The 26855-nt window shown below is 47.4% G+C and overlaps 1 protein-coding gene across 2 annotated transcripts in view; it reads left to right on the top strand.

The window, feature by feature from the left end:
- The window catches only part of RPN2 (ribophorin II), a 514179-nt gene that overhangs the window by 381617 nt on the left and 105707 nt on the right, over positions 1-26855 (top strand). The window lies entirely within an intron of this gene.

Genomic DNA, 26855 nt, shown 5'->3' with positions numbered 1-26855 from the left:
ACACAATGATAAAGGACAGTCTACATGCGTGAGGAATGATATATGATATGGCATTTGTAACGCGCCTATACTCAAGTGTTACTAGGCGTGACGAGGCAGGTGGGGAACAAGGGCAGACAGACAACGATCCTACTAGGCCAGGTGTCTTTCTGATCGCGCATGGGGATGGGCTGTACAAGGTGAGTTGAATACAAATTAAATAATGGGGACAGCTGGTGGCAAGTGCAAGGTAAATGCCGGGAGAAGGGGCTGAAGGATACAGAGACAGTCCCGTAGTGCAGGGAAAAGTGGCTGGGCCTTGGAGCGAGATCATTGAGACCAGTGGACCTGCATGCCCATGTGCCCACTACGAACAGTTTTAATTGCTTTTCCTAGCTCTTCATTCATTCATTTTATTCATGCATCCATTCATTAAATCTTCATTCCGGTATAAAAGCGTGTAAAGATTTACTTACATTATATTTGAAATTTCCATTGTCTCTTCGTAATGCAGACTGTAAAACGGACCGTGCTCTTAACAATGATTTTTCGTATACTGACCTAAAACTGAAACTCGGTCTAGTTTCTGAATTTTCTGCCTTATCGTCTCTTACGTTATTGCCCACTCCCTTCAAATGTAGTTCTTTCGGCATGGTCCCTGTCTCAAGGTCAAAAAACAATAGACCCTTATACTTCCAGTGCGACTTGTGGGCCTCATCTGGGCGCTGTCCTTCGCATTCTTTATTGGCAACATCACGTAGTATAGGCATCTATGAGAACTCGAAGTTTAGAATCCGTCTATGTAGTGCGCCTCAATGTGCAAATGGGAACTGGCTTCTCTCCCAAATGCCACGGCCCGCTTGGCTGGCGCGTTCTAAGTGCCCCAATTTTGTCACCGTTGTCTGCGAGCTTTGCAGCCCAAATTGAGACATTTAATTATTGGCGGATGGTCAGGTAAAGTATAAAGTACCACAGGAGTTGAGTTAAAAGTGAGATTTATTGTTTGTTTGTTTTATTATTTGCAATACGCAAGCCTCCCCTCCGTTAACAGTGCGCAACATTTACATGAGATGAAACATGAGAAAAATATATACATACACATATGTGAGGTGAATAGAGAGAATTCAAAGATGACACCCAGCTTGTTCGCCACCCATGATGGTGAAGTTAGGGGTTAGGTTTACAGGTACACTGTACAATAACATTTATTTACAAAAAGACAATCGTATTGCAATTATTTAAACCGGGATTTGTACTTCACAATCAGATGTGCATCGGGTGGGCATGGCACAGTCGCAATGTTTGGTGGCAATGGATCACTGCTCTGTACAGAAACGTCCAAAATTCCATATCTGTGCTTCTCTAACACAGCAACAATAAGGCCTTTCACAAAGTCGAACTGCATTTCATCATAGACTGGTTTGATCACCCATTGCTTACTTCGTTTTGAAAACACCTTAGTGTAGCGAGGCATCCTTACTTTACCGTTAGTCCTAGATTGTTCACGTCCGACATTGCTGTTATGGGCCAAGACCGCTAGAGGAGTGCGATGTTTCATGCCCCGAAAGCTAAAATGCAAGCGCTTTGGCCTGTACTTTAGGCACATATTGTGGAACACCTCCAAATCTCCTGTGTGACAGAATTCTGTCAGTCCTCTCAAATCTCTTGATAGAGTTTTGTCGAAAACAATCTTGTCAATGGCTGTGTGTGTCGGTGAAGATGGAATCAACCACTTCTTCTTCCGTGCCTCCTCTGGGGACAAAGGGCCATGTTCACATTGGTGGAAATGTTCATTTGCTGTCCAGCGGTGAACTTTGGTACAGTGGTGCATCAGTGACCGCCATTTTTCAAGTAGTATTTCCACTGACCCCTCAAGTTTTTGAGCTCCACCAAAGATGGTTGGTGATAGAATGTGACCACTGCAAAATACTTTCAAAACCTTTTTTTTTTTCCTGCAGCCGAGATTTTCTTATTGATTGATTTAGCAAGATGCCATACGTCAAATTGATGTTTAATATGTGGGAACTGCTCTCTCATTGTCTTGGCAATTGAAACGTGTCTATCCGTGGCTATGAGGTCGATGTGCATCCCCCTCGATTGTAGATGTTCCACTGATTTTATAAATCCTAGTTTCTCCATGGCCACTGAGGATGTACATTGTGTTACCTGCACGACCTCCGAACTCACAATTTTCTTACTATCCATGTCCTGAAAGTGGTAGGTGCAGTACTTGGCAGAAAATCCAGGGCTATCGCACTGTCCATCGCCGGCTAGCCTGAATCGTTTGCCTTCGAATGTACTTGCTAGAGACAATTGTTCAATTTTCCAAGCATCACTAATGGCCGGAAACAGATAATCACGTTGGTATGTGTAGTACAGCGCTTTAGAAATGAAATGGAGTCCCACAAACTGAAAGAAAGCCTCTAACTTTCTAAAACTGGAGCCACTAAAAAGTGATGCAGCTGCACACAGTAGATTGCCTGCTGGCATTTTCCCCAGCATTGGTTGTGCAGACCATGAGAACCTATGATTTAATCTACAGGCGGCATTTATTTTGACGTTACTGCCTTTTATTTGACGAGTCACATTAATCAATGGCTTCCCACATACATTCCCTCTAATGGAACACACACATTTCAGCATACTTATAATTTCCATCAAACAACTGTCGAATACAATGTATTTGCTCTCTTTCATTAGACTGTCATCCTGCGTCAACGTTGTTTCGGCCTTTGACGTTGTGGAGATTTCAACACATTGGAAAGTAATATCGCTGCTATCAAGTTCTGATGCGTCTATGGATGCTGCGGCTGGTTCATTCTCTGTCATTTCGACATCTATTACTTCAACATTGATGGGAGAACACAACAATGTCGACAGGTTTTCTGGTGGCAAATTTTTGGCGGGTGTAGATTGTGTAAATTGATCTGCAACTACTTCAGAGCTATCTTCAATACATTCAATAACATCATCTTGTGGTGGTCCGGTCGCACTGTAGCTATGGTCCAATGCAACTTTGCTGTAGTCTCCAAACACAGTTAATTCATGTTCTGGCCATTGGACATGAACATCTCGAGCCTGAACACGCCTCGCCTCAATTAATAGTTCCTCCATAGTGTACACGGTCTGGCAAGCCACATCGCTCATTCGCTTCACTGTCTGTGTGTGTGTATAGTTCTGATGCCCACGGGTAACTGGAGGAGAGATTGGAAAAGGGATGTTCAGTTTAAACACAAGATGGAGTGTAGTAGAATTGACTGGAAAAAAACATAAAATAGTCCCCACCACAAAAAATTTTTTAAAGTTATTAACTGTTTGTAACTAACCTTTTTTTGTTTTTTTTTCTTTGCAACTTTTTTGACTCGACCTTCAACATCTGCACGCTGTAGCTCCGATTCGTTTCCGCATGTTCTCCCTTCCTCTTGCGCTGCAAGGACTATATTTTCTGTATCCGCATAGACAGCACGGAATGAGGCTCCATCGTCTCCCTGAAACATAGTACTTTCATTACTATGTATCAAAATATTGTTAGCATAAAAAACATGTGAGGACGAACACACAGGTACATCTCAATAGCCGAATAAGATTTAAACATTGTGTGCAACAATCAAAGGACAAGTATTCGACCAGTGATGATCTATTTCGATGGAACTGTCAGTATCCATACCTCTGGCTCTGCATGGACTGCCATGAATGGTTGTATTGGAGAGGAGGCATCCGCATCTCCCTGAAACACAGTACTTGCATTAGTATGCTTTTCAATATTGGAAACACAACACACACTTGGGGTCGACGGCACAGGTACATATAAAGAGATAACCGCAAATGATGCATTGTCCAAAAGAATGAAGGAAAATCCAAATATGATCACATTTCATCGACTTATTTCAACAATTCCTTTACATCTGCATCATCTAAATGAGATGTTGTGATTGTGGTGGAAGCTCCGTCCTCTCCCTGAAACACAGCACTTGGATTTGTATAGTTTTCAATATTGGAAACATAACACACACTTGTGGTCGAACGCACAGGTACATATAAGGAGATAACCGCGAAAGATGCATTGTCCAAAAGAATCAAGGAAAATCCAAATATGATCACATTTCATCGACTTATTTCAACGATTCCTTTACATCTGCATCATCTAAATGAGATGTTTTGATTGTGGTGGAAGCCCCGTCGTCTCCCTGAAACACAGCACTTGCGTTAATAGGGAAGAAAGTATAGCAAATGGAATCACGTTATACGATCACGCATGATGCAACTGTCATTATCCATACCTCGTGCTGCTGAAGAATATCTATGGATGTTGCAAATGTAGTGCGCACTTCCGAAAGCTGTTGCGCCGATTCGTATACTTGAATGTCAGGCTTTGCATCAAGTGCAGGGGTTGACGCTCCATCAACTGCCTGAAACATAGTACTTGCATTAGTGAGGATTACAATTGCGAAAACATAAAATACACCTGGGGTCGACCGCACAGGGACATATCAACGGCTAACCACGAATGAAACATTGTGTAGAACAATCGACAAGAATTCCAGCTCTGATGATGACGCTCGATGGAGCTGTCAGTATCCATACCTCCTGCTGGTGAGGAACATCTAGAAACGTTGTAGATGTGGCGGACGCTTCAGCATCTCCCTGAAAGACAGTACTTGCATTAGTATGGATAACACTAATTATAACTGAAAAGAAACACCAGTGGACGATAACTAAGGTGTATATTAATTGGAAAGCAGTAACCAAACAGTCTGTAAAATAATTACACGATAGAATAAAACTATTACTTGACATGCATAAAACAAGTCTGTAGCGGATTAGCCTAGTATGATTACCTGATACGGGCTAGAAGTGGTTGATAACTGCGACCACGTCAAGGATGTAGAATGTTCTTGCTTCAGATTCAAGGGATAGTCAAGAAGTTGTAAAGGTCAATTAATGATTGATAATGAAATGCCAATATTAAAACTAGCCATGTAAGCCGACAGAATACTTGAAAAATGCTCAATACAGCACAGTTCCCTCTCCCCATATATATATATATATACATTGCGTTTGTGGGTTATGAAATCGAAAAATAATATATTGATAAATGTCATTATTCAAAAAAGTATACTCATATCAATATCGAAATTATTACAAGGGATAGAACACCTACAATATCTATTAATCCATTCGGCTACTCACTACCGCAAGGCCTAAAGCTAAATACGGACACTTGACTCACCGGTGGCGGAATGTGGACCAATAGAGTGGGAATAGCGTTTTCGCGCAATTTCCGTGTCGTTCGCCGTTTATTCTTCTTTGTTACCCAAGAAGTTGTGTACATGTCCAAGGAAAAGTGCCGGCTGCAGATGCGGTATCGATCTCCCCTCTTGTCCTCTAAGACTTGTTGGACTCTACTCTACAGCTCATCCAGTGGATATCCGCAATGTCTGACCCATTCTCTTATTCGATCAACAGTTTTCGGGAATACATGCATTGTAGTTCCTTCAGATTTCGCATGGGTCTTCGAAGGGCAACCGCTAATCGAGCAGGCAGGCATTGTTGATGAATCTGAAAAGTAAATATCAACATTATACAATCTTCAAGAGTAAAGATTTGAAACAAAAGTAAATGAATCATACAATGATCAATGCAAGGTTTGTTTTGGTCGCAGGAACTATACCAGTTCATTATGTGCTGCTTAGTATTTGCATAAGTTGCAGAAATGTATAATTGATGTGACTGAAATCTGAACATGTGACTCGTCCCTTGGATGTTCTGTCTTGCACGAGAAGGAAACATGCTAACATTATTGACTGGACCCCCGAAGGATGCAATTCAATCACAATAGTCACAGATGAAAATAAATAGATCTATTGATAGCATAGCAATGGAAACTGAAGTCAATACCAATGAGACCAATGAACATAGCACTATTTTGTACTCTACTGGAAAATAGATAGAAATTTAAAAATCTGCGAAATATAACCAGGATACATGGCCTTACCTTGACCAACAAACAATTGGGTTCAGCAAGCAGAGCAGTATGTTGCGGGAGAATAGGTGGATGGCCACAGGTAGCGCACTGATGGGTACGCTCGAAGCGGTCGGACAGAGTTCACGGATAGCACGACGACAAGCAGATTAGCATAGATCTCAGTGGTTCCCAGGTAGCACGTTCAAGAGTTGACTTGCAAAGCACAAAGATGTTCTCATGAGACATAATCGAGTGGTTTTTAAAGTATTAGAAACTGGGGTGTGTTTGTGAATGAATGACGTATGTATGTCGTGGTATTAGGGGGGCGGCCTGCCTCAGGGGAGGCCTGCCTGGAGACGCGGGGTCTGAGGAGGCCATGTGACCGATGGCCCCTTGGCGTGGGACACCTTTAGAAGTGTACATGCAGTTTGGCACCTTGGCCTTTCGCGCCCCAGACAGCCCCCCATGCCAGCGCTCATCCCCGGGTGTGAACCGCCTTTGATAGAGGGGGGTGGGATGGATGGCCCTGGGGCGTGCAGATAAGGCACAGGAAGACTGCTGAATGGAGACACACTTATGTGGATTGCAGGGGGGCGGCCTGCCTCAGGGGAGGCCTGCCTGGAGACACGGGGTCTGAGGAGGCCATGTGACCGATGGCCCCTTGGCGTGGGACACCTTTTGAAGTGTACATGCAGTTTGGCACCTTGGCCTTTCGCGCCCGTCACAGCCCCCCATGCCAGCGCGCATCCACCGGCGCAAACCGCCTTTATATCAATATACAGTATATCGCCTTTATATCAATGATAGTATATCGTTGCTTATCAATAACAAATGCCACATACCGGAGATTCTTGTGAGCACAGACCCACACTTCAACCGTTGTATTATAGTGGCCAAGACCCTAGGGCCTGTATAATCCAATGGTAATTGTTAGTATAGATATATGTGTGACTTATATAGAGACATAACCTACTGAAAGACTTTGAACAAGTGTTATTTAGTGCATGCATTATCGAGAATATGTTATGTTAGCTTAGATAGGTAGTGACCACCCTGCACAGGTGTCTGACGTCCATCCTTGAATGGAGACGCACTTGATTCATTTAAAAAATTGAGCAAACGTTGTTAAAATATATGTGGTGTTTTATTTTGGATCTTATTTTCATGACACAAAAATACAGGACTTTAAAGATTATACAGGTCAGGTTGCAGCACAGCGAGAGAAAATCCCCTGTACTGACCGCTGTCACTCGGGAATGTTTCTCTAATGGCACGAACGGCACAGGCGGGTATCACTCTTCGAACGCGGTGTCCAAGCCTCCCGTGAAGCCACCATGTAAAGGAACGATAGGCCACCAGCCTGTACCACCTGTGAAAAGGAATGAAACAAACTATTTTTAAATGACCCAGATAACTTTAATAAACGTTTATTGTCAATGACAATTCTTGTAACTAATGGCATTTTACACGGACAAATGCTATCTAGAAAATGCACACTATTGAATGACTTGCATGCGTTACAATATGTAGATGTAATTTTGGATATAGTAGAAGAACATGAAATAGGAGTGGCATGACAAGAAGAGTATACTTACTCGTTACTCGGATTACGAGGACGAACAGTTGCTCGAAGTTCGTGCATAAGCACCATCATTATTCTCAACACGGCCCATGTGAGGCAGGCTGCCCTGAAGTCTGGCAGCTCGGTGATGCATTGCGGTCGTGGCTCGCCTTCCGAAATGTAGGCCAGGCATCCCGAGTTTTCTCGGCAGCAGCAGTTCTCGTCCTCAGTTGGCATTAGCTCGCACCGATTGCGTGTGCACCAGGTGGAGATGCCGTCCATTCGACTAGGCCCAGGCTCTTCATCTGTTGATTCGTCCTGCCAACTGCCGTCCGAATCCCCATCGTTTTCGCGTGCTTCCCTTTCCAGTAGTTCCTCCTCGGTATACTCGGGCTCGTACATGTAGGGCATTATTGTAGCCATTGTGTGTTAAACAAACTAAAATAATTTATAGCGGTGGTACTGATATCTGTTCACACGGGCTACAAGCGGCGAAGGTAGCTGACCAGAGCACTGAAACGAGTCACAGAATACTCAAAGTAACACAGAGAGAGGAATGGAATCGAAAATCGGCTGCTGTGTCTTGTGAAACGGTCTGTTTATACTTATTGAGGAGAGAGGCGTCCTGCCATTTCCATGGCGACACGTCATTAGCTGAAGCGCAGCGAATGTTGACACAAGACGTGCTTTGGCGTTGGGAAATGGGCGGTACGAGTCTGCTGATGACAGGCTCAGGGGCGGGGGAATTGATTTAGTGCCGCAAAAGCAGGTCCGCCAGGGCGATCGGGGAAAAGATAGGATTATCAGAAAATGGCGGCTCCCTGGTGCTTGTTTTCGCGTGCGTTTAATGGACGAAAACTCGGGTAAGGTCCATAGGAAAGTTTTCTAAAATCGAGCCACTTAGGCTTAAAAAAACATGGCCGACCCGTTGGGACAATAAAAATTTTTACTAGACCATGCCTTTAATGCAGGCCTTAGACTAATACAATTCAAGGTTCTGAACAAACTACATTACACGCCAGCCAAAATGGCAAAGTTCTGCAAGACCACTCCCGACAATTGCCCGAAATGCCACTCCCCTGGTGCGGATTCGTTTCATATGTACTGGGCCTGCCCCCGGATAGCAGGTTTCTGGCTCGCAGTGGCCAACATCCTTGAAGAAATAACACAAATCCCTGCACACCTCAATCCACCTAAATACCTGTTTGGAGACATTGGCAAGGCCCCGGAAAAAACAAGGAGACTATACAGCGTCGCCTGCGCAGTAGCGAAGAAATGCATCCTTCAGAAATGGAAGAGCGGCCAGGCTCCAACAACAGAACAGTTCCTTGCGACCCTCACTTACGTGAATGAATGTGAGGAAAACTATGTTAATATATCTGCTCCATGAAAACCAAAAGACATTTGGGCCCCGTTCAGGGCATACTTAGATGATACCTCCACAGAGACTGAAAACTTGGACAATGATAGCGTGGATGATGGGCCATGCCACACAGCGAGCAATATGTAACTTCTTTCTATGGGTATATACGTTGCAATGCACCTGATGTAAAAGTTTACAAGGGGAGTTGGTTTGTCAATTTTGTAATGCGAATCTGTATTATGTAGATGCGAGACAAGCAAAGTGTACTGTGACATGCAAACCAAAAGTAAAGTTCTTAAAAAAAAAAAAATTTAAAAAAAAAGCTGACAACCGGCAAACTTTACTTCTCCAGCATGGGGTCTGGAATGGATTCACATGCTCATGAATATTCCTCGTTGTCAGGCTTGAATCCTCGTTAAAGAAAAAATCAGTTTCACTTCTGAACTGTCTTTCTCCTAACAACCAAACACTGGTCTCTGGGTCATACTCCCCCCCAGCCAATGACTGTCCTCAACCTAAGACCCTCCTCTGGCAGCCATATTCAGATTTTGACCACACGTTCAAGTGTTGGGTGTCCTCGTGCTTAGCTCTCGAGCTTTTACTGCGTTTTGCGATTTTTCTAAGAGTTCTCCTCTATTTTTCCGGTCAATCGAGCCTCGAGCTCCATCGATCCACCTTCCGATTAACGGGGACCCGTTTTCCGATTCTTCAGCGCACCTCAAGGGCAATTCTTCGTCGAGTTTCTTCTTGGAGGATTCCAGAAGCTTCTTGAAGGCCTCCCCGTGTGGAGATGGCAGAAGAGAAGGAAGACTTGATGCCCCTGTTCAGGATTTGTCCAGGATGCGGCCTATGAAACATCTACTTGGACGATGGGCACTCTGTGTGCCTTCACTGCCTGCATTCAGACCAAACGCACATGGAGGATCACTGTGCGTTTTGCCAGCAGATTGTCCCCTGCACCATGAAGGACCGGCGCAGGCGCCTCACCAAGTGGCGCCAGGCCACAGCCCCTGCTACGGCTGAGTCCCGACTGTTATGCAAAATTGCATGCAGTACCCTCTGGGACCACCACATACAATTAGGACTACAGGTGTAAGCAAAACCAACCTTTGGTATAAGTCTGTACTACACTGTTTTTGGTAGCGAGCTGAGCAGCCAGGCTTAGCTCAAGAGGGAATGTGAGCAGTAAGATATTCTGATGCTTGTTAATCTGCTTAGAATCGCATGCTGTGCATATGGTCCGGCATCCAGTGGTAACCGCGGAGTATTGCATCTTGTCTTTCGGGGACCGAAAGGGGACGTCGGCATAGGCGTGTCTGTAACACTATCCCTATCGTGACGTGTAGTGTAACCAAAATCCCTCATGGGCCGAGGTCCCTCATTGTTTTTTTCCGCCCAGATAACTGGTCGCCCTATAGCGGAGCTCTTACATAAGAGACATTGTTTATCTTTAGACCGACTTTGTCGGTTTTTCCCCTTTTAAGTCACTTCAACGGCAAGTAAGAACTTCGACGAAGACTGCGGAGAGTTTCTACGGCGGTGGATTTCGGCACCTAAGATCCAGCGGCTAAGGCATCCACATGGCCGGGCCCTCTGGCCGGCCTACAAAGTAGGGAAAGTGGGGTCGGGGTGGCCATATCTTTCGTTATGTCTTTCCTGTTTGCCCTCTAGGTCTTGTCATCTTTTAGTCCTTTCGCTATGGAAAGGACTCCATTTACGTTCTGCCTTAAGTGTAGGGTCAGATACCCGTGGAAAGACGAGCACAGAACATGTAATTCTTGTCTCCCCTTAGATCACGACGAGAAGCGGTGTGTGGCTTGTAAGCTCCTTCGGCCTAAGACCCTTAAGGAGCGCTGTGTATGGTATGTCGCGGGCGGAACACTCTTGTATAGACCTTGAGGCGGACACTTCTAGGTCCGCCACGCCCATCCCCGACGCTTCAAGGCCTGACGCAAGTCTCGCTTCAGGGACAACACCCGGCGACAGGGGCGTACAAAGACCACATCACACTAAGCACACAGCCCCACCACCGATTTCAACGGGTACGTCGAAAAAGGTGAAAGCGCCAACAGGACCGTCGAAAAATTTCAGCAGATTCCTCTGATCGGGTCGATCAGCAGCCTTCCCCGCATCCGCAGCAGCGTCTTGCGACCGGGCACTCCAAAAACAAGGGCACTACTCCTAAATCGAGTTTACATGTGGAAGCGCGGGCATTCGACGGTCCCTAAAGGCCCGGTAGGCCCAAAACCTACTACTAGGCCTCCAGGCGAAAAATCTTCCGCTAGGCACTCTAACGCCGCGGTAGGCAGTAAATCTACTGATGGACCTTCGGATCCGTTAACTCGCTCCAATTCGGCGGAGATTAAAGACAGTATCGCGAGAATTACTTCGGCAGTTGGGCTGGTACCTACTCCGTCGAAATGCGAGGGGCAGGCCGTGGACAAGTCTAAAGATGCGCCATGGTGCCCTGATACTCGCAAGACCTACGAGGACAGTCGGGAGCCTCTTTCCAACACCCTTGGAGACAAATTTCAACGCCAAAGGGTGGAAGACGACATTTTTCCACCTATAGGCCCTTCTGGTTCCTCTAAGTGGACAAGGGAGAAATTTGAAGGGTGCATGGATCATCTGGAAAAAATTCTTTGCCTGAACATCCTTCCCCTAAGAGATCTCGTGGAGAACCTATTTTAAAAGCGGCTTCACGTGTCCAAGAAAATCTTGACTCTCAGCCCTCGTTCCCTGTCCATCATGAAGACTTGGTCCAGATGGACACTTATCAGGACATCTACAGCGAAGAAGACCCTTCCTTCCTGCAGTACTACACTGAGGACCATGCAGATGCCATGGACAACTGGAAGAAAACCCAGAAAGTGGAAACTGAGCCATGGACGCTCTCCAGGCAAGATCAGGACACTGATGTTCTGTGCCTGGATTCTCCTCCATCCACCCCAGCTCGCCAGGCCTCGTCTGTAGACAACCAAATGGCCTTCAATGCCATCTTAAGGAAGGCAGCAGATAACTTTCAGATCACTACTCAAGAGGTGGTACCCGAACAAGACTTTGTGGAGGACATTCTCAAGGGGAAAACCTCCTCAAGCCAAGCCATTCCCCTCCTTAATTCTGTTAAAAGAAGATTGGCCCCCTCCCTGGTGTCTCCAGCTCAGACCCGGGCAATGATAAACCCAAGAGTGGAAAAGCTATTTCGGCCTGCTCCTTCGGACTCTCAATACATTAAAGGCCACGCCACCCACGACTCCTTGGTAGTGACTACCACCCGGAAACTGGCAGGAGTACCCCTTACTATGGGGGAGGCGCCTCCGGATAAGGAATCCAAGAGGTTGTACACCCTAGGTAAGCGTGTTACCTCAGCAGCTGCATACACCACACGCTTAGCGAATAACACCACGCTGCTGGCGAGTTATGCAGACGCTCAATGGCACCTGGTACAGGAAGGTCTCCATGAAGTTCCTGAACCCGTTAGGTTCAGGCTTCTCACCATTGTGGCCGAAGGCAGGCAGGTAAACCAGAATATAATAAAGAACACTCTGGACACTGCTGAGATAGCAGGCAGGTGTCTGGCACAGGCACTTTACTCAAGCGGCATGCTTGGCTACGTAACTCGGGTTTCAAGCCTGAAACACAGGCCGCTCCGATCAACAAACCCATAGAAGAGACCAATGTCTTCGGGAAAGTGGTCGACTATGCCCTGGAAACGGCCAAGGGAGTGCATGAGACTCTAAAATCCTTGCAGCAGATAACTCAGAACCCCCCCCCCCCCCCACCCAAAGGGGGAGGTGGTTCTTGTCGGTCCTTTCGAGGGCAGTCCCATGCAAGTCGGAACAACTACAGCACTGGAAACTATAACTCTGGACAAACCTCAGGAAGCCCCGCCTACTATCCACCAAGGGGTCAGCGACATGGCAGAGGTAGAGAACCCAATCCCAGAGGAGCCACAGCCTCTGGTCAGAAATGACCATCAGATCCAAGTCCCCTCCCATGTCACCCCGGTCAGGGGGGCATTTAACATCTTTCCTCACAGCATGGGAGGGGGTAACTTCAGACCAATGGGTTATAAAGACGGTCGCCCATGGGTACTGCGTGGAATTCGCCCGGCCACCCCAGTTCAGACCGCCACGCTCACGGCGCCTCTCACCAGACCATCTGCAGATCCTGAATCAAGAGGTGGAAGCGCTGCTGGGAAAGGACACCATAGACGCTGTCACTATTCTTCAGGTAAAAAAGGGTATTTATTCAGTTTACTTCCTTGTACCCAAAAAGGACCTCACATGCGCCCTATTCTAGACCTGCGTCCAGCGAACAAATTTATAAAACCTCAAAAGTTTCGTATGATAACGCTACAGGGGGACCACATGGCAACATTGGACATGAAAGATGCATACTTACTTATTTCAATGTTGCCAGTGCACAGGAAATATCTAAGGTTCATGATGGCGGACAGCCATTACCAATTCAAAGTGCTCCCCTTCGGCATTGCCTCTGCGCCAAGGGTGTTTACAAAGGTCCTGGTAGTGGCAGCAGCGCACCTGCGCAGACTGTCCGTTCCGGTTTACCCTTACCTCGACGACTGGCTCATAACGGGGGACTCTTACGACACATGCTTTTTGAACACCCAGAAGATCGTAGACCTTCTGTTCAGTCTGGGATTCCCCATCAACGAGAAAAAATCCAGTCTAGTCCCCAGTCAAGTAAAACAATTTCTGGGGGCTTTAATCCGGATGAAGGACGGCCTTGTCTTCCCCTCCAACGAGAGGGTTCAGAACATGCTTTTTCAGATCCCTCAATGTAGTCAGTCGGGAGGTGACAGTACGCAAAGCCATGCGTTTGCTAGGGATGATGGCGTCATGCATATACTTGGTTCCCCACGCGCAGCTGCTCATGCATCCCATGCAGGAGTGGCTCAACAGCCAGTAGTGTCAGGCCAGCGGACAATGGGAAGATCTGGCAGTCGTCTCGCCAGCCCTCGTTCTCTCTGCAGTGGTGGTCGAGGGAAAACCTCTTGAACGGGAAAACCTTCACCATCCCTACAGTGGAAGCCACTTTCATGACTCATCTCTCATGGGGTGGGGGGCTCACCTGCTTCAGCAGACAGTGCATGGAGAGTGGTCCCCACAAGTAGCATCCGACCATATAAATCTACCAGAGCTATTAGCAGTGTTCAAGGCATTGAAAGCCTTTCAAACGCAACTGCAAGGGAAGACGGTGCTGGTTCTGACAGACAGCACCACAGCAATGTATTACCTGAACAAACAAGGGGGCACACACTCTCCAGGGCTATCCAAGCTGTCTCAAAACATTTGGATGTGGCCTCTCAAACACAAGATGACAAGATGTTTCTGTTGTCCCAGCACGTTCCGGGGGAACTCAATTTTCTGGCAGACGTGCTCAGCGGGGATTTCCCACTGCCCATAGAATACGAATGGCGTCTGCACAAAGACATTGTGTCCAATGTCTTCGCAGAATGGGGCTTCCCAGAGGTCGACTTGTTCGCAACTCAGGAGAACGCCCAATGCCAAGACTACACCTCCAGGTACCCTCAGAACCGCTCCAAGGGGAAGGCTCTCTGGATAACATGGTCAGGGAAATTTGTTTACGCTCCCACCCCCACCCTCCCGACTCCTTTACTCAAGAAAAGCCGGTCAAGTGGCACAGCGAGTAGAGCGCTTGCTTTGACATCCGTGCAGAGCCTGCTAACGCAGTTACGAATCCCGGCGGGGCCAAACTCAGCCTTTCACCCTTCCGAGGTCGATAAATGAGCACCACACACAGTGGGTAATAATAAGCAGCGCTCAGATACCTGAGGGTTCGTAGCGCTATATAAATGCCAAATTATTATTATTACTCAACAAGATAGTGCACAATATGCACCAGGAACCAGTCACCATGATATTGGTAGCCCCCATGTGGGCCTGCCAGCCCTGGTTCGCTCATCTAATGGAAATGTCCCTCTCCCCACTAGTAAAACTACCCTGCCCGTACAACATGTTGTCTCAGGACAGGGGGGAGACTGTACACCCATGCCCACAAACTGTGAATTTAGCAGCCTGGCTCCTGAGATCATAGTTTGGACACCTTCAGCTCCCTCAGAGATGCATGGACATTCTCATGGAAGCTAGGAAACCTAACACCTGCTATTGCTATTCCAGCAAATGGAAAAGGTTTACATTCTGGTGTAATACCACGGGGGTCATTCCCATTGATTGCTCACCCACACATATTGTGCTGTACCTAACTCATTTGTTAGACTCAGGACTGGTCTTCAATTCCCTAAAGGTTCATCTTGCTGCTTTCTCAGCCTACACCACGTCACAACAGAAAGTGTCATGGTGGAAAATACCAGTGATTAAAGCCTTAATGGAAGAGAATCCATCCCCCATTTCTCACCCAGCTGCTGGTTGGGATCTAAATGTGATTTTAACCAGATTCATGGGATCTCCCTTTGAGCCAATGCATAAAGCAAGTCTGAAAGACCTTACTTACAAGACGGCCTTCTTAGTGACTATCACTTCTATTAGAAGGGTTAGCGAACTACATACCCTTTCTGTTCGAGACCCTTTTGTTACAGTCCACAAGGATAAGGTAGTTCTGCGCACTCATCCCAGATTTGCGCCCAAATTCATCTCAAAGTTCCATGTGAACCAATCGATCGAACTACCCACTTTCTGCCAGAATCCCACTAGCATGGCCGAAAGAAGCCTACACACACTAGATGTGCGCAGGGCAGTCATGGTCTACCTGGAAAGAACTAAACCACTGAGGAAAACAAACCAATTTTTCGTTTCTGTGGCAGCTGGTAGAGAAGGGGATCCTGTCTCTAAATCAGCTATCTCAAGGTGGATTGTCAAATGCATCACACTATGTTTCTCTCTTGCTAAGAGAGAACTGTCCTTCAAGCCTAGAGCACACTCTACTCGGGGCACTGGGGCTTCCATAGCAATCATTGCAAAGTTTCCCCTAGAGTCCATTTGCAAAGCGGCAACCTGGAGTTCTGTACACACCTTTACAAAACACTATTGCCTAGACACTCATTCTAGATCTGACTCAGGTGGGACAAGCAGTATTAAGAGATCTTTTCTCTACTGTTCCTTCTCACAACCCACCTCCATCTCCGGGTACTGCTCGCTAGTCTATGCACAGCATGTGATTCTAAGCAGATTAACACGCATCAGAAGACATGCATTGCTCACCGTAATAGCATTTCTGATGATTGTATCTGCTTGGATTCACATGCGCCCTCCCTTCCTCCCCGCTCTGGGTGGAAGGAACATAGACGTCTTTTCTACTTTCTCTCTTCATGTACTCACTCAGAATGGCCTTGGGCTCCCTCATGGCAGAAAAAATACAATCGGAGGGACCTCGGCCCGTGAGGGATTTTGGGTACACTACATGTCATGATAGGGATAGTGTTATAGACACGCCTATGCCGACATCCCCTTTTGGTCCCCGAAAGACTAGATGCAATACTCTGCGGTCACCACTGGATGTCAGACCATATGCACAGCATGTGAATCTAAGCAGATACAATAATCAGAAATGCGATTACGGTGAGTAATGCATGTCTTATAACACATTACATGTAATCACAATTATAAAAACACAACTCTATACTTGAAAGTAAACAGACCCAAGTATAGACCTTGAAGTACCCAACAGTAGTTCTAGGGAAGTCAAACCCTTTTAATACACATTCAGTATAGGTCACACCTATTGTTGGGGAGTAAAAACCAATGGTTACTTTCACAATTACATTCAGTAATGCAAGGGCAGTAGACCCTACCAGTTGTACAGTGACTCTCAGTACAAACACTTGCTCAGTCAACTGGACAATATACTTTTTGTGAATAGTGGAACACTTATTCCAGGTACAGTAAAAACCTATAACTACTTTTGTGATAAGTTATACTAGGTTAGTAAAACCTAAGGATGTAATATTCAATTACAGGTGCTTTTGAGATCAGTGAAACACAGATTAAGATAAGCAGTAAATCTTGTAACTTTTTTGGATGGCACACAGCTAACTCAATGTAAGTAAAACCCATATACTTTTTTTAACCTCCCAATGAAATACAGGTTAGATCTTTCCCAGCGATAGAAGTACCTTATGTATGACTTATGAGGGACAGTTCGAACCAAAGAGACTCTGTGAGTTGGTCTACAAAAGCACAGGGAAAGCAAATCCTAACGTTACACTTTACTGAATGACTCAGTTATTCTAGGTAGGCAACAACCTAATATAGACTTATTCTGGACAGGCTAGCAGCAAGTCGGGAAAAACAAGACCCAGATGGCGGACACTCATACAATTTATCCTAATCTGACTAATCTGGTGGTACTAACAGTTGGAGGACTCTCATACGATTATCCTGCAGGAATAATCTGGTGAAACCAACACATTACTTTTGGGAAGAACAACCAAATCACAGGAGAGTAATATACCTTCACATCTAAAACATCTTGAATTGAGTAACTTTTTGGTGATATCAACTAGGTTACCTCCGCAACCACGTTCTGATTCTGTTTAGAATGAATGTCGCATAGGTCTAGAAAAAACAACGAAGACCTAGAGTTCCTCGACTTTGTTGGAAAAATTAGGATAGTAAAGTGTTTCCCCCACACCATCTACTGCGCCATGAAACATCCAATGACGTTCAAAATTACTGTATACATAAGTCAAGAAACTTGTTTAAGGTGATCCAAATGTTGGATTAATAATGGCCCTTAATGATAACACGGGTTTCGGCACTTAAACTGTGACCTTCTCAAATCAGGGCATATCTACTCGATATAAATGCAAGTGAAAATATTCCATGGTACCAATTTAAAAGTAAAATCAAAAATAAATGTCATACACTTTATAAACAATATAAGCAAAACAGACCAATTGCGCATTAACGAAAGATGTCCAAAAGAGTAGTAGAAAGAGAATACCGTAAGCGATGAAAACACAAAGAAAGTAAATCATATAGACCGAGATTCGGGATGGGGACAAGGGAGGTTAAGAAAGGGGGTTGGGAGAACAAATTAAAAGGAGAAAACAAAAAAGAAAGTAAAAAACATAAGTGAATTGTGCAAATTAGTAATTGGTTCCACACTAAATTATGTCCTTTCCCTTGTGTTAACCCATTAGGTATGTCCACCACTCTAGTCAAATTTATTGTGTGCAATCCTAAAAAAGTGTAATGCATTTATATACATGTTGTTGCCGCCTAATTCTTTACTAATCTGAAAAATGTAGCCCTGTACTTGCCCTTTTCCCACTGTGTGTGTGTGTTACTGCATACGTTTCAGAAGATGAGAAAAATAACTAGTGCAGCAGTTAAACATACTACGTCTGATTTGGGAAAACTCCATTCATGTTACTGTAAGATTATAGTATAAGATGGTCTTATCCCATGTTGCTCTCATATGTGGTCTCACTGCATAGTTATAAACAGAAATAGTAGTCATGGGTTACAATCCCACCTGTGATATAATCAATGCATAAGTAACCACATTGGTTTGATCATTTCCTCCTCATGTTGCATAAAATTCCAGTTATTACTGAAAACAGTGCCGTGATTTATTTGAAGATCATAATGACTCAATAAATACCGCGATGGTGTTACACTTCATCTCACGATTCGCGCTTAAAAACGGGGGATTCCAAAGGGTTGAATAACACTCTGCTCTCTAATATGTACCGATACATGGAAAAGTAACGGCACGTCCCACCGTGTGTTCGGCATAATAACGTTGTGCCCAAAACTGTACTTCTAATACTGACTGAAGTCCGCATACTGGCGATACCTCGCCGTGCTTGCCATTGCGCCTTATCCCCCATCCCGAATCTCGGTCTGATTTTTTTTTTCTTTGTGTTTGCATTGCTTACGGTATTCTCCTACTGTTTCTGCTAATCTTTTGGACATCTTTCGTTAATGCGCAATTGGTCTGTTTTTTTGCTTATATTGTTTATAATGTGTATGACTTGGATTTTACTTTCAAATTGGTACCATGGAATATTTTCACTTGCATTTATATTGATTGAGTAGATATGGCTTGATTTGAGAAAGGCACGGTTCTAGTGCCGGAACAGGTGTTATAAAGAGCCATTATTAAACCAAGTTTCTTGACTTAAGTATACAGTAGTTTTGAACGTCATTGGATGTTTCATAGCACAGTAATTTGTGTGGGGGGGGACACACTTTACTACCTTCACATATACTTTCTATTAGAATGGCAAAACGGTTTCTAAGAAAAGAAAGATGTTAATGTCAGGGTTCCATTGTATGCCCCGTCGGATAATCGGAGGAGGAGTTCACATAATAAACTGTCTAGTAAACCCAGGGGAACTAACATGTTAGGGTCCAAATTGAGAGGGTCTGCGGTAACTCAGAACCGTTCTCCTTTGCTTCCTGCACGTCATTTTGCAGAACGCTATGGGTTACCGTGGAAACGCTGGCTGCCATGGTATACGCGTAGATGCTCAGGTCTACGGCGCCGTCCCGTGCGCAAGGTCACGTGACCTGTATTTAAGCTGCGCCTCCGCGCACAGCGGTGCTTCTGAATTTGTCTAAATCCAAAGCTCCTTACCTCGTATCTTGCTTTCTTGGCTTCTTGTATCTCCGACCCTTCTTGTTACCTGTATTCCTCCCTCCTTGTTATTGCTACCAAGTCTTACCTGCTTATACTCGACCCGGAACGGCAACGGACTGCATTCGTCTAAATCCTCAAGTCTTACCTGCTCATACCGGACCGGCCACAGACTGCATTCGTCTAACAATCCAAGTCTTATCTGCCCTTACCAAAATCGGAACGTCCTCGGATTACAACCCCTTCATCTCACAAATCTTACCTGTGTCAAATCTTCTTTCTGGAACTGTCAAGACTTTTTGGACATTCAGGAGTACCGCGCATCGGCGCAAGGATCAAGGACATTGGCGCATCGGCGCAGGATTTCAAGAACAGCAGTGCAACAGCGCTAGGATCAATTAACTTTAGGCGTCCTCGTGCCGGCGGGTATAGGAAAACCAAAGGCATTGTTTTCCCGGACTGCCAACTCATTTTCCACATTTCTGCAGCGACTATCCAGGACACTCATTTGGTAAGCACAAGACTATTAGTTATTTCTTCCTTGTTATTCCTGCACTCTTGGTAATAGTTCCGTTTTGCTTTCAGGGTACTCATTGATCTAACTTGGAACATTCGGTCCCAGTCTGATTTTCTTGTTTGTGAGTATCAGTTCAGTATCTTGCTTTGGAGTTCCCATTGCATTTAGCCTCATGTTAATGCCTGATTAATTTTCTTGCCGCCAGCTGTTGGAGTACCAGGGTTACCTTATTTCGGGCAGTACTCTCCTCAAACTGTCCTTATGTACACTTGAGGGGTATATTGGTAGAAAGCCTAAATTGCGTCACGACGTGTCAAGCCACCACTACTTTTTGGCGTTCCTGGTTCCTGACAGTTAACCATACTTTTGAGAATAGTACATCACACATCCAAGATAAGACCTTTTCTAACTGTTCACTCTTAGAGTTAGTTTGCAACCAACTCTTTACAAGTAAGTAACTTTTAAACACTTATTTTCTTGGCAAAAGTCCCAATCCCTTAAGTCTTTCCCTTATTCTTGGACCATGAGTGTTCTCAGTGTCAGAAAGGGGACCACTAGGGACTAGCGACCAACGGACAGTATCAGAATAGGTTCTTAAGTAGCAAAGGTCAGAGTTCCTTAGGAAGATTGGGCAAATAGTTGAGTGCTTTACTTCTAGGGTTAGAAGAGGGACTCCCTAGCAGGATTCTAGCAGTGGGACTAAATGCACTGGACGAGAGACCTCCCAATAACAGAAAACACCCCACAGCTACACAGAAATCCTAAGAGACTTAAGGTAAGTATATACCCAAGCCAACACAGTAACTCAGCATTGAAGAAGATTTTGCAGCAGGAGTATTTCAGGATCTGCAGCCAAAAAACGGTCAGTGGATTCCTTGTCATGGTGACTGAAATCGGGACCTTGGAAGGGCTTTTGCAGCAGGGATCAATGAAGAAGGCTCTAGGCAAGGGTTTCCTCATGGCTGAATGCGGTTCTGTGGATTTGGTGCCTTTTCAAAGAGCACAGAAGACATAAAATTGCAGTTGAATTCTTGTCGTTACAAAGGTCCATCACTCTGTTGAGGGGACTTTTCAGACTCGATTCGTGTCTATGGAGATCCACCAGGATGCCCACGAAGTTTCAGCGAGATTCGGAATTCAGAATCATTGTGCACCGCACAATGGCTTGAGATCCCAGGTTTTTGGGGTATTGCAGCTCGCAAGGTTGCAGCAACATGTGGGATGACTCAAAATGCGGGTCTTCTTGAGTATAGTGGGTCTCACCAGGCTCTGGGTCAGGGTTGTCGTTTTTGGAGTACCCAGGTCGATTGGAAGGAAGGGCTACATCAGGCTCAGGTTACACAGCTGGCTGTCCGGTCGCTGGAAATAGTCTCCGCCGCTTTTCCTTAATCATCCTCTTTGGGTTTCAGTTCCAGTGGTCGACTTGACTTCAACTTCCAGGTTTGCAGTATTTAACAGGAACTACAGCACAACTTCTGCATTCTCTCCCTGCATTTTACAAGCGGCGATCTGGTTGTCCAATCAGGACAGCCAGCCCCCCACTGGGATTTGTCCCCATTCAGGCAAGGAGGAAGACCAGGGCTGTGGAGTTTTTGACTCCTTCCTCGCTTCCTGCCCTCACAGATAGACTGGAACCTGGGAGGGGAGTCCAGGGGACTCCCGTCGAAGATAAAATCACACAAAGGAATATCCCACCCTGGATGTCAGGGGAAGGAACAAGAAACGGCAAGAAACACTAAAATGGCGAAAAAAGAAGACAAGGGGCCATTTTGGTAAAATGAGCACCCTTAGGTGCCTTTACTGCAGCTGTGAACACAGTAGCCGTAAAGGTGCACCAAATTAATACAAGGTATCACTTCCACCAGCCATTGAAGGTAAGCTTGTCCCTGAACAGAATTGTTAGTTTTAATGTGAAAGGGGATACATTGTATCTCCACAGCACTCATCATAAACTATGGTGTGCCGGCTTCACAGAATAAAATGTAAAAGGGATTCAAATATCCTTTCTACCCTTGGAAACTGTAGTTCACTCAAGGTTAGAAAAAGAGAGTTAAAAGGGGAGCCCCTAGGCCAACCCAGCAACAACAGGCGCTTATTGCCAATAATGTTGTAATGTTGCAAGATGCGTAGTTTCAGAGGACCTATTGTTGATTTTATGTAATGCAAACCGCAACTAGAGACAAGACCGAGTGTTACCTTCTGTAGGGCTCCAACATTAAGAAACATTCTAGCACCAAGTATGGTAGTGACCAACAATGAATCGCAAAGTTGGCTCTCTGGGAACAATAGTAACATTGGTTTTAAAAAGTGTTGTAATTGTAAAATGTGTAACTTTGTCTCTAAAAAAACAGTTTACTAGTGCTGATGGGAAACAGTGGAAATACAAACACAGAATAACATGTGTCACCAAATTTGTGGTCTACGTAATCACCTGTAGATGAGGTTTGCATTACATAGGATCAACAATAGGTCCTCTGAAACGACGCATCTAGCAACATTACAGGGCCATAAAGAATGGAGTTCAAACATATCCACTAATGTTACTTTGCTGAAAAACATGGCAACAACGTAAAAGAGATGAGCTTCTTGGGATTGGCTCACACACCAGATACCCAAAAGGCTTGGCAACGGAGAGCTTAAATTACGCCAGCTGGAAACCTAGCTCATTTGCAAATGCGACACCCTGAAACCTAATGGTTTAAACATAGACTCAGAACTGTATGTTTTCTTACATGAATAAGAAATAGAACACTACTGAATGGTAGCCATTACTCTGGAATATCATGATCCACTGGTCTTTTCTTAATTTGACAACTGTTATAGAGAAGTGATTGTTGTTCTCCAGCAAGGGGTCTGGTATGGATTCACATGCTCATGAATATTCCCCGTCGTCAGGCTGGGAATCCTCGGTAAAGAAAAATCAGTATCAGTTTCGTTTTTGATCTGTCTTTCGTAGTAGTAACCAATCACTGATCTCTGCGTCATACTGACCACAGCCAATGACTGCCCTCTACCTAAGCCCCGCCTCTGGCAGCCATCTTCAGATTTTTACCGCACGTTCAAGTGTTGGGAGTCCTCGTGCTTAGCTCTCGAGCTTTTACTGCGTGTTTCGCGCTTTTTCAGGTGAATTTTCACATTTTGTTGGTTAATCGAGCCTCAAGCTCCACCGTTTCTACTCCCGTTAACGGCTACCCGTTACGGGATTTTCCTACGCCCCTCAAGGGTGAAGATTTCGTCGAATCAACTTCTTGGAGGATTCCAGAAGATTCGCGGCCTACTTCGAGATGGCCCAAGACGCGAGTTAGTCACCCGGACCCAAGCTGTTTCGCACCTGCCCTGGAATCAGGCTGCAGAATGTGTTTAAGGAAGACGAACATTCGCGATGCCTCTACTGTCTTCATGGGGACAAGACTCATGTAGAGAAGGACTGCCAGTTCTGCAAGAACTTGTCGAAGCGGACCATGAGGGACGTCGATCCCGTCTCGCCAGCTGGTTGGAGAAGGGCTCAACGGGTGAGAAGAAGAAGAAAGGGTCCGAGCGGGCTTCTAAATCCTGTGCGGGTGCCCTGGCGACGGGGGCCCAACACCAGGCCAAGCGCCGCGAGTCCGCTGGCTCCGGGAGCGCCGAAAGCTCGGGCTCTTCGGTCGCCAGGCAGGGCGCGCCTTCCCCGGCACCGTCAACCTTGAGCCAGCGCTCCGGTTCGGGGAAGAGGAAGTCCGAGACCCTGGGTAAGCTTCGGGAGAAGCCCTTTCCGATTTCGGAAGAGGGGGAGCGAGGCGTCGCCCCTCCCCCTAAGGAGAAGGCCCGGGACGCACCTTAGGTGATGAAGGCCCCTACCCAGCAGGCAAAGGCCTCTATCGAGGCGATTGCGGCGACTCTGGCCAAGCCGGCAGAAACCCCGCCAGCGGAGACTGCCTCCGGGACTAGAGTTTCCCTGCCGCCAAGGAGGAAATCCTCTTTTCAGCCCATCGTCATGGCCACCATGATGGAAGAAGCGAGGGGGGGCACGGTAGCCTCCTCGAGCTCGGAGTCAGCCTCGGAGGAGGAACTGACCGAGGCCGTGAGGAATCTCGAAGTCCAATTCGAGAAGGTTCGATCCCGTAAGGAAGATCCTCGGGAGATAACCGAGGAAGACGACTATGGCGAGGAAAAGCAGCCTTCCCTTCCGGCGCAGCCGGAACCTAGGCCTCAGGATAGCTCGGCGGCCATTTTGTCTGCGATCCAGTCCTTATTCTCTGAGATAAGGACGAGATTACCACGGCCCAGGCCGGAGGACCCGCAACCTGGCCCGTCGGGAAGTCCTCAGAACAAACGACAGAGGACCCAACCCTCTCCTCCACTCGCCCCCGTAAGGCCTACAGTTCCCTCCTCATCCTCCCACGAGTCGGGAGATGACGGTGTGATGGGCTCGACGACGGGTTCTGAGGGCGACGACGACGGAACGGGTCTCCGTCGCACGGGCCTAGCCGCCCGACGAGATTGGCTCATTCCACGCCATGATCGCCAGGGCTTCCGAATTGTTCCAGCTCTGCCCAGAGGAGCAGAAAAAAGGTTTCCTCTATCAGCACCGGGAGGCCAAGAGGAAGGCTGTCATTGCGGTGCCTCTAATCGATGACATCTGGGAGGAGGGCCTGTCGGTTCTCAAGAACCCCTCCACGGCACCAGCCAAACGGGACCGGTACGAGAAGAAATACCGGGTCCCCGAAACCGCTCCCTGTGCCTCAGGGCCCAGCCAACGCCAGACTCGGTCGTCTCGGCGGCGGCGAAGAAGAAAGCGGCGGGGTCAGGAGCCTCGATGTGGAATTCCCCGCCGGACGGCGAGGGAAAGAAGTTGGACGCCAAGGGGCGGCGGGTCATTTCGTCGACGACGACGATCAAAGCGGCCAACGCCCTGGCGATCGTGGCCCGTTATGACAGGGAGCTCTGGTTTAAACTGGCCCCCATATTGGACTTCCTACCGGACGACAAGAGGTCCGAGGCCCTGGAAATACTTCAGGAAGGCAAGGTGGCGTTGGACCATGCCATAACTGTGGCAACCGATATTGCCGATACCGGGTTCCGCCAGCTGGGCAACGGTGTTTGACTACGACGACGGGGTTGGCTCTGGGCAACCGACTTCCGTCAGGACGTCCAGACCAGGGTGTTGGACATGCCGTTCGACAGCAGCAACTTGTTCGGGAAGGCGGTGGACGAATCCCTCCAAGCCATAAAGACGGACACGGACACAGACGGCCCGCGCCCTAGGAGCCCTTCAGCAACGACTGCCCTTTCGGAGCTCCGGAGGCAGACTGGGTGCCTCCAAGGGATCCAGCGGTGACTCGTCCTACCGCCAGGCGGCACGCTCCTCGTCTCAGGAGGCCTACAGAGGTGGCAGCAAGCAGGGAGCTCCTCGCCGCCGTCGGCAAGGTGGCCAGGGCGGCAAGGCCACCACCTCCAAGCAGGACTGAACCGGCCGTGGTCTCGGGCCCCCACCGAAGCACCCCGGTGGGAGGCCGGCTGACGAAGTTCGTCGGCGTGTGGAAGTCCATCTCCACCGACCGTTGGGTGCTGGATACCCTGGCAAGAGGACACTCTATCGAATTCCTGAAGAATTCCCTCTTGTTCCACCTGTGGCCAGGAAGGAAAGTCACGTCCCGCAACTGCTGTTGGAAGTACGGGCGATGCTCAGGAAAGGCGCCATCGACCTTGTCCCGAAGAGGCTCCGGGGTGTACTCAAGGTACTTCCTCGTCAGGAAGAAGACGGGCGGCTGGCGCCCCATCCTGGACCTTCGTCGTTTGAACAAATGCATCAGGTCACAAAAGTTCAGGATGGTCACCCTCCAGCATGTACTGGGACAGCTGGAGGAAGGCGACTTTCTATCGTCGTTGGACCTGGAGGATGCTTACTTCCACGTTCCCATCCCCAAAAGTCACCGAAAGTTCCTCAGGTTCGTCGTCCAGGGACGCCACTACCAATTCAGAGCACTGCCGTTCGGATTGAAGTTGGCCCCCAGGGTATTTACCAAGTGCCTAGCACCTGTGGCGGCGCGGCTGCGCCTGCAGGGGATTCACGTCTACCCCTACCTGGACGACTGGCTCAACCGCTCCAGGACGAGGGAACTCGCCGTCAAACACACTGCGAGGACCGTCCAGCTACTCACAGACTTGGGATTCGCCATGAATTACCCAAAGTCCCACCTGGTGCCGTCGCAGGTGGCCCTGTTTCTGGGAGTGAAGCTCGATACAGTGAGGCGCCTGGCGGCACCGTCGGAAGAACGGACGAAGACCATTCTGGGCAAAGTGCAGCGCCTGCTAGCCACGGACGTGGCCAGGGTGAGGTCCATCAAGTCCCTCCTGGGGATGATGTCCTCTTGCATCTAGCTGGTGCGCCTCTGCAGACTACGGATGCGCCCTCTTCAAGAATTTCTCGACGCCCGTTGGATGCAGGCGACGGGCACCTTCGAAGACAGGGTCCCCCTCAACGAGGTTTTCCGGCGGGCGATTCAGTGGTGGGGCGTTCGAGCGCACCTCACGGCGGGCAAGGACTTTCAGACGCCGGCGTACCAGGAGACTGTGACGACGGACGCCTCCCTGGAAGGTTGGGGCGCCCACACCAGAGATCTCCACACAAGAGGCCTCTGGCTCCCGGAGGAGAGGCTCCTGCACATCAACGTCCTGTAACTCCAAGCCGTGTTCTGGGCTCTCAAATCGTTCCTCCCGTCGCTCAAGGGCAAGGTGGTGCGGATCTTCACGGACAACACCACGACAATGTTTTACATACGGAAGCAGGGAGGCACCAGATCCCCAGCCCTATCCAAGGAAGCACAGGATCTGTGGCACTGGACGGTCGCCCAGGGGATGTTCCTGGTTCCCTTCCACCTGGCAGGAGAAAGAAACACCATCG

The sequence above is a fragment of the Ambystoma mexicanum genome, chromosome 3p, assembly GCF_040938575.1.
Source record: "Ambystoma mexicanum isolate Mex_15411 chromosome 3p, UKY_AmexF1_1, whole genome shotgun sequence".
Lineage (NCBI taxonomy): Eukaryota > Metazoa > Chordata > Amphibia > Caudata > Ambystomatidae > Ambystoma > Ambystoma mexicanum.
This window is presented reverse-complemented; position numbering and strand designations above follow the sequence as displayed.